This window comes from Salvelinus sp. IW2-2015, unplaced genomic scaffold (genome assembly GCF_002910315.2).
Source record: "Salvelinus sp. IW2-2015 unplaced genomic scaffold, ASM291031v2 Un_scaffold2154, whole genome shotgun sequence".
Classification (NCBI taxonomy): domain Eukaryota; kingdom Metazoa; phylum Chordata; class Actinopteri; order Salmoniformes; family Salmonidae; genus Salvelinus; species Salvelinus sp. IW2-2015.
The window spans coordinates 230,701-240,153 of record NW_019943486.1 but is presented as its reverse complement, the minus strand read 5'-3'; the positions used below and the strand labels follow the sequence as shown (position 1 = coordinate 240,153).

The window sequence follows — 9,453 nt, the reverse complement described above, 5'->3', positions numbered from 1 at the left end:
GRGCAGACACGCAGTTTACAGGGAATATTGCTGAGTACCKCTCTAAACATTTTCAAGCATGGTGGTTGCTGCAACATGTTATGGTATGCTTGTCATTGGCAAGGACTAGGGATTRTTTTTTGATAAAAAAAAGTAACYGAATGGAGCTAAGCACAGGCAAAATCCAAGAGGAWAACCTGGTTCAGTCTGCTTTCCAACAGACACTTGMAGACAAATTCAACTTTCAGCAGGACAATAACCTAAAATACAAGGCCAAATATACACTGGAGTTGCTTACCAAGACGACATTGAATGTTCCTGAGTGGCTTATTTACATTTTTGGCATGAATATCTATGGCAAGACTTGAAAATGGCTGTCTAGCYATGATCAACAACCAACTTGACAGAGTTTGAAGAATAATGGGCAAATATTGAACAATCCTGGTGTGAAAAGCTTTTAGAGTCTTACCCAGAAAGACTGACAMTTGTAATCGCTGCCAAAGGTGATTCTATTGACTCAGGGGTTGAATCTAATGAAGATAGTGTTTTATTTTCCATTTAATAACAAGTTTGTATTTTTCTTCCACTTTGAAATTACAGTATTTTGTTTAAATCGTTGACCAAAAAATACAATTAAGTCCATTCGAGACAGTATGCATATTCGTGATGCTAGCATCTCCATTGAATACAGGTGGTGGATGTCAACACCCCTCATCGAATATTTTAAAAAGTATTCAAATAACAATATGTATCCACCAATCCAAAGAGGGGAATAGGCGTGAGCTTGACAGCCCGCAGTTCCGCTCTGTGGACAATGAATCCCATTGTTAGGGCGAAGACACAAGTATCTTGTCAGTATATCCAGTATCTCTACACACACACACAAGCGGAACACACGCGGAGGAAAGTTGGGGAAGGAATTTTTCACGTGGGCGTAGGATCTCGACTGTAGTTTGAGTTTATTGATTCTAGCAGATAACTGAAGTTATCGACAATTTATATCATTAAAACATTTCTCACTTAAAATACATACTACGTGGAGCTTTACCAGAGACTGAAGAGGAAGTGAGACACCCCACTCGCTGTTTTGTTTTCTGGTTCAAGGAAAATCAACTAACTAGATCAGACCCAGCTGCTATTGCATTGGTGTCTATGGAAGGCTACACCATTAAAAGTAGACTGGAACTGACCAGTATTTTCAATGGTAAATGGCCTGAGGGAACTATCTTTATTTATCCACCATATTTGACTTTACTTCCAGAGAACTTAGGGTGGCGTGATGTTGTCCCAGTGCTCTGTGAGGACTTCTTAACACCTTTGCTTAGTTTGAAGGCTCTCTGTCTTAGAAGCCAGCTTCAATGTATCGGCCATTCAGTTTGCTTATTTGTCAGTTACTTCTATACAATTGTGTGTGTGTTTCATGGTGACGGGCATCGAAGGAGTGTATCATACAAAACGCTGATTAAGTTGAGCCAACACAATAGATACAACACATTTTACATATTTATTTCTGGATGTATTAGTTGTTTTATACCTCAGCCACATGGGTTGGACACTGACATTCATGAATAAACAAAAGGGATTTCATTGACAAAAAAACGTTTGAAAATGATTCATTTGGACATAGACGCACTAAACACCAATGGTCCGATCCTCATTAGATCATGTAACATTACATGATAGACCGCCATTTTGTTGAAATCCTGAATAAGTCGGTCTTCAACAGCACGCTCAGAACAGGTGCATGTTGTGGATGGAGAATAGTTCTATGCATATCCTTTTTTCAAAGGCTATTTGTTGTGGTGCAAAGCATGTCAGAAAACCGATTTGTATTTGTCTGGTAGGATAAACTCGTTTGCCATGTCTCTGGAGTTATAGGATAATGCCACAATCCTTCTGGGGAATACTGGAAAATCACAATATTAGACTTGGTTATGTATAAAAGATACTTGACTATTTTACAAAATTCAAGTTTGTATTTCTACAAAGTAAAAGTGCATCAAATTATGAATTATTCCGTGTATTTTCCTCCAATGGAGATACTGTAGGACTAGTATGAGAGGAGGGGAAGGAACGTTGGTTCTCAAAAACAGAAGGTATTTTCTTGGGACTTCCAAAAATCAGTTCTCTGCCCAAGTTCTTTGGAAACAAAAGCACCAGAGAGTTTCTTGAATGTTGACAGTTGTTGTCCTGGAGCCTTGGAGATGTTCAGTTCACAACACCATTCTCTAAAAGTCACTTGGGTAGAGTTACATCTACTGGCACATGCCGCCAACTTCTTGGTCTTTGTGTTTCTCTCCAGAAGTATGTACTGTACATGTCAGCGCAGTAGGCCATAGTAGGCCAATATAGCCGCCTGCAGTTGGCACAGCACCTTGAGGTTTTTTCTTGTACAGTGTACAGTTATCTCAAAACAAAGCCTACCAAGGTGAATCAAATTTAAGCTGCTTGCCTCAGAATCTTGTCTGATTATAAATACAGCCCTTTCTAAGTTAGTCATTATTACACCAATAGGAATGGACTCATCAACCAAAATATCTCTCCATCGCTCTTCAATGTGGTCAGGAGGAAGGGTGCCAAAGCCTAGCTAAAGGGTAGAGGTTAGAGGTGGGTAACCAGGGGCAGTGTGGGTGGAGGTTAGAGGTGGGTAACCATGGGGAAGGGTGTCTAGCTAAAGGGTAGAGGTTAGAGGTGGTTAACCATGGGAAGGGTGTCTAGCTAAAGGGTAGAGGTTAGAGGTGGGTACCATGGGAAGGGTGTCTAGCTAAGGTAGAGGTCAGAGGTGGGTAACCATGGGGAAGGGTGTCTAGCTAAAGGGTAGAGGTTAGAGGTGGGTAACCATGGGGAGGGTGTCTAGCTAAAGGGTAGAGGTCAGAGGTGGGTAACCAGGGGGAAGGGTGTCTGCTAAAGGGTGGAGGTTAGAGGTGGGTAACCATGGGGAGTGTGGGTAGAGGTTAGAGTGGGTAACCAGGGGCAGTGTGGGTGGAGGTTAGAGGTGGGTAACCATGGGGAAGGGTGTCTAGCTAAAGGGTAGAGGTTAGAGGTGGGTAACCATGGGGAAGGGTGTCTAGCTAAAGGGTAGAGGTCAGAGGTGGGTACCCAGGGGGAAGGGTGTCTAGCTAAAGGGTAGAGGTCAGAGGTGGGTAACCAGGGCAGTGTGGGTGGAGGTTTAGAGGTGGGTAACCAGGGGGAAGGGTGTCTAGCTAAAGGGTAAGGTCAGAGGTGGGTATGGGTAACCAGGCACCCAGGACGGTCCAGTAGTCTCAGCTGTACAGTGGAGGGCAGGGCATTATAGTGGAGGGCGGGGCATTATGGTTGGTAGCGCTAACGTCTCATGGGTCATACAGGTACAGTTGGTCTTCCAGTGCACTGAGCAGGTCTTGATCTGACGGTCTCATCTTGCAGAGCCTTCTGGACTGTACCACTGTAGTGTCGGGGGGGATGGGGCAGTCCCTGAGTTCTGGGTCCCCTGTGTGTGTGTGATGGCTGGTCCCTCGCCTGCGTTAGTTACCGCTCCTCTGCCACCTTTCCATTGGTCTCCTGCTCATCCTCTTCTCTCCTCTTCTGCCTCTGGAAGAAGCCAAGCTTGGAGGAGGAGGGAGAAGTGAGATTGAGAGGCATAGATACTTCGAGATCGTTTTCATAGAAACAATCTCAGCTGGCTTTATCAGTGTAGGGCATGCTGTTTCTTAGTGGGAAAATACATACAATAATGTACAATCATTCTTTGCCAGAAGAGGGCAGTGTCGTCCACTATTACACTGCAGTTATAACACTGTCTAGATGTCAGTCAGTTAAAATACTCCTACTGAATTTAGAGAAAGAACCTGAGTGGTCCTGAAATGGCACACTATGCTCACTGTCACTTTTGCAATCCAGGACCGTAAAATTARAGGTGCAATCTGGCAATTACCTATCTAGTTTWAATAAACARAAATCCTGTTGCTGTAAACTCATTATCTAGATATGATCATGTCCATGATAWATGTATGTTGTGATCATCATGSCGRTGTAATGTTTGTACATGATGWGAGCTCCAGGGCAGTAGGGCAGGGTTTACCTTCCATAGAGCTAGGCTGAGCAGGGACAGCAGCAACAACCCTCCCAGCGTGCTCCCAATGATAATCCAGATTGAGATTCTGTAATCCCCTTCTTTCCTAATCTCCAGGATTATCTGTGGAAACGAGCACACAAAACAAGACAAAATGGCACCCCGATCAAATAACAAAAGCTGATCCTAGTTCAGTTTACACGTCATAGATTGCAATAGATTACAACAGATTACGTCTACTATTGGGAATCTTGCTACATGTCGCTTTTTTGTACCATTGGAAGACTTCAAAAGGGCAGATTCTAGGGTTTGTAAAAGCAACTGGTACCTCTAAAGCTCTTGTACACACACATTTATATGCAGATCTATCTTGCGTGATGCTTTGTGGGTCAGTGTTGACACGGTGTCATCTTGTGTGGATCACCAGTTTTACTGGAGTTCCATCTGACCAACGATGCATTGAAAAGAAATGTTTCCATGCTCTCTCCCTGTGGAGTCTCGTCAAAAGCAGAGATGAAGGGAACTGGTTGACTGCATAACAACTTTGTGTGACTGGTTGTTGCTTAACTCTAAATATTTGGCCTATAGGTGGCAGCAAAGAGCAGTGTGTTGGAGAACAGGGCTATACTACACGTGTTGCTGCTGGTCCTTTCGGTCCTTAAGCACCATGCAGTCAATCATGTGTGTTAGAATAACAGCCTTGGCTGTGAGGATTCTGCAGAGCTATTAGGAGCTCATTCGTAGAACATGAACTGCAACTATAGTGAAAAGTAGTCTAGTCTCATGGCCAGGTGCTATTGAAAATACACGTTTTCAATCGATTAATGAATGACTCTATAGAAAAGGTTATGCACTGAAGTGTGTCTTGACTTGGAGTGTTTTGTACTCACATGTCTGACAGGCCTTTCTTCATGAAGAAACATGGGGCTTGAAGGTGGAAGTTCTACTGATGCCTCGTCACCAGTTCCAGCACTTTGAACCTCAGCTGGTGTTGTAAGAGAGGGTGAATGAACACAACAGGAAGTTAACGTCTCACAGACATGCTCAAGGAGTGTAGGATTTAGCAGTGGAATGCGATATACTCACAGCATGCAAGGCGTCCAACCGTAATGCCCCCCTGATTCTGACGCTGACTTCCTTGTAGGGGTTCAGGTTGACAGTGCATTGGACCGGCAGAGGCAGAGTATTGGACTGGTTCTGAATAGAGGCCAAACACAAGCTTGTTAGTTAAGAATGTTCCATTATTTAGGTAAGCTAGTTGCAATCATATGGTGTGGGTGGTTTACCAGGCGTGAGACTCGAGAGAGGTCTTCTGGGGACGCCCTGCTCTGTGCCACATGTTGAGGGGGTATGCAGCGGGTACCGTCTGTCTAAGGAGACAGAATTACATCTCCGTTAGAACCSAGACAGTAMAAGTACACACTTGGTGGTCTCTCAAAGGAAACAGACCATTCTAAGTCCTTTGCCAGATTTTCAAGTCCTCTCACCTTGTCAATATGGAAGTCCGATATCTGCAACAGCTGGTTCCCGTTTTTGGTCATCTCTGGAATTTCTATATTCAACTGCAGGTCCCTCACGGGAAAGAAGCCCAGATTCTGAATCTGWGAGAAATATAGGGSACTAATTCAGTCTTAACTCAAGCAATAAAAAATWGTTGGGGTATTTTGTAAATGTAATTGCAATATACAGTATTTCTACACAGTAAAGACAATTMATTGTTGCGTGGTTGCTGTATGATTGTGCCGCAACCCCGTGTGTCGTGACCTTTGATCCTCACCTGGAAGGTGAAGTTGAATGGAGGACCAATATTTCCCGGTATCTCCAGGGAGAGGTCTGCTTTGATCTCACAGCCAGAGGGGTTGGAGTCCCTTTACGGAGAAAGGGAGGTGATACACTCAATCWTGTACAGTATATCTGTATACTGTATATKMAACGTTTGCCATTGTGTCTGTGCAACACTAAATCAACATTGAATCCGTCAGTTCCAGCGACAGGGAATTGCATTGCTATGATAGTTAACTGTTTTATTTTACAAGAGTTTTATGAGTTTATTTAAGGAGAGTGACAGAAGGAGAAGGAACGTTAGAGAGGACATTGTGACAAAGACAAACCTTGTAAATAGGAGGTCAGCCTCGTATTTCAGCGGGTGAAAGATGTCGTTGAAATTGTCTTCTAAGGTAACCTCCTCTCCGTCACTGCAGAGAGAGAAAAGAAAAATGCATTTCAACTATTCTGACATGCCAAACTCACATCTCAATGGGACTGTATGCCAAGTGACCCTTGGATGACGAGAACATATTTCAGAGATGTTAAGCTCAGTTTCTGTCAATATCCTGCTTCTCACTGGGTGGATCTGTAGTCTGTGGTTAGTGTATTGAATCAGTTCATTGTTAGAAATGCTGATTGAATGCAGTATCTGCAGGTTTTCACCCTCACCCTGATTAGTGAAGTTTGACACCACCCTCATCTGCTTGATTAGTGACTTTGACACACCCTCATGCTGTTGATTAGTGTTATGTTGTACAACCACCTCATTCTGTTGATAGTGACTTTGACTTTTGCTACTTGAGAGACTTTACACCTCATATTCTTAAGTGATGTGCCACACTCATCTTGATATGATCGTGTTTTGAACCTTTGCACGGTGGGACTTTGCCTAGGAAAGTCAGAGAAGCAGAAACTCCTGAGCATAAGAGTTAAGTAGTTCTCTCTAATTCTCTCTTTCTCTTTTCTTTTCTCCTCTCGGAGGACCTGAAGCCCTAGGTGACCATGCCTCAGGACTGACCCGGTTCATGATGAACTCTCTTTGCTGTCCCCAGTCCACTCTGGCGTGTGCTGTTCTGGCTCCAGTTTTCATAGCGTGTGTTCGCGCTGCGGCTATGGAACCCTGACCTTTCACTCGTACGTGCTACCTGTCCAGACCTGCCTGTTTTTCAACTTCTAAGAACCGCAGTGAGCTGTAGTAGATAGACTGCTGATATGATTGGCGTATGAAAGCCAACTGACATTTACTCCCTAGTTGCTGACTGCTGCGCCCTCGGACAACTACTGTGATTATTGATTATCTGATCCTGCTGTTCATCTATGACGTATTGAACACATCTGGCGATGTTCGGTTATAATCTCCGACCGCGCACACCAGAAGAGGAAAAAAAAAAAAAAAAAAATGGCCACCCCGTCATAGCCTAGTTCCTTCTCTAGGTTTTTCTAGGTTCTGGCTTTCTAGTGGGAGTTTTTCCTAGCCACCTGGTGTTCTACACCTGCAAATTGCTTGCTGTTTGGGGGTTTTTAGGCTGTGTTTCTCGTAACAGCACTTTGAGATATCAGCTGATGTAAGAAGGCTTTATAAATAACATTTGATTGATTATGAACATTGTCTCATTATCTCACCTGATCATAAATGTGCAAAATAATAAATTATCAGACAAAGTTTATCAGACAAAGTGTTTAAAAAACGTTTTAATATTTGAAGTGGTTTAGTGTGTCCTCACCTGTCTGGCTTCTAGAATGCACTCGTACATGCGTCCAGGAACACTGATCGGCTGAACTCAAACTCCAGGCGAAAGATACCTACATGGGGACGACAAGAGAGAGTATTATAGTGACCACGATGGACAATGTTTCCCAGATATAATTTTACTGTAGTCAATCTCTCACAGGAAATATCAGTGCCTTTGCATCATGTTAAATAACTTTGTGGGTCAAAGCTTTTAAAAACTCAATTCTGTCAAATTGCTGATTTTGTCGTTACAGTGCTCGTTACTAGTCGCGATTACCCATGAGTTTTGCCACAACAGACAGTCAGAACATGCATACAGGTGTGACACAGAGTAGAGCTGAAGCTGCAGAGGCAGTAGCACTAGGGTGAGGTTCTCCTGGCTATAAACATTTCCAAACTCTACGCTGCCCTCAGTCCCCAGCTCCGACAAAATAATCTCCCACATTAGGCGATTAAAGAGAGAGAGCCTGCAATACACTGCAAGTCCTTGCAGGACCAAAGAGCCTGCAAGCCCCTGTTGGTACCAACAAAGAAACCAGGGCATTTCCCCCTCTGAAGACCAAGCACTGAGCAGATATGTACATATTACTGTAACTGCCACCATGGAGGTTCAATGAGAGACACTGTAGCTACCGTGAGTTTACAATATCCCCTGATTCTTAATCAACCCTTAAACTAGGAACCTTGTACCTTTATGTCAGATGTAAACAGATTGGATAATGTACAGTAGGTGAGAGTGGAGTGTTTTACATTCCGCATCACTACGTCAAGGGAAATGACTCAAATCACCATACATTTCAGATGTTATATATATAATCAGTGTCGGTAGTCATTTTGCTATGGGTCGGTAGTCATTTAGGCAAGGTTCACCTTAGTGTTCTTGGGCCACAGGGACTATGGTGGTCTGCTTGAAACATGTAGGTATTACAGACTCGGTCAGGAGAGTGGGAAAATATCTAGTGAAGATCACTTCCCCAGTTGGTCAGCGAATGTTTGAGTATACGTCCTGGTAATCCGTCTGCCCTAGTCGGCCTTGTGAATGTGTGACCTGTTTAAAGGTCTTACATCGGCATGCGGAGAAGCGCTGATCACACAGTCGTCCAGAACAAGCTGATGCTCTCATGGATGTTTCAGTGTACTTGCCTCGAAGGCGAAGCATATAAGTTATTTAGCTCGTCTGGTAGGCTTGTGTCACTGGGCGCTCTTGGCTGTGCTTCCCTTTTTAGCCCTGTATAGTTTCGCAAGCCCTGCACATCCGACGAGCGTCAGAGCCGCGTACTAGTACGATTCAATCTTAGTCCTGTAGATTGCCGCTTTGTCCTTTTGATGTTCGTCGGAGGCATAGCGGGATTTCTTATAAGCTTCCGTTAGAGTCCCGCTCCTTGAAAGCAGGCAGCACTACCTTTAGCTCAGTGCGAATGTTGCCTGTAATCCATGGCTTCTGGTCTGAGGTATGCACGTACAGTCGTGGGGAACGACGTCCTCTGATGCACTTATTGATAAAGCCAGTGACGATGTGGTGTACTCCTTAATGCAGAATCCCAGAAGTATGATTCAGTCTGTGGTAGCAAAACAGTCCTGTAGTTTAGCATCTGCCTTCATCTGACCACTTTTTATAGACCGAGTCACTGGTGCTTCCTGCTTTATTTTGCTTGTAAGCAGAATCAGGAGGATAGATTATGGTCAGATTTGCCAAGTGGAGGGCGAGGGAGAGCTTTGTACGTGTCTCTGTGTGTGGAGTTTATAAGGGTCTAGAATTGTTTCCCTCTTGGTTGCACATTTAACATGCGGTATTAAAATTAGGTAAAACTGTTTTAAGTTTCACCTGCATTAAAGTCCCCGGCCACTGGAGCGCCACCTCTGATAGCGATTTTCCTGTTTGCTTATGGCAGTATACAGCTCGCTGAGTGCGGTTTACGTGCCA

General features: G+C 43.9%; 1 pseudogene; it reads right to left on the bottom strand.

Annotated features, from left to right (window-relative positions):
* Positions 1-3,003: 3,003 nt before the first annotated feature.
* Positions 3,004-7,974, bottom strand: LOC112073120 (integrin alpha-11-like; annotated as a pseudogene).
* Positions 7,975-9,453: the final 1,479 nt, after the last annotated feature.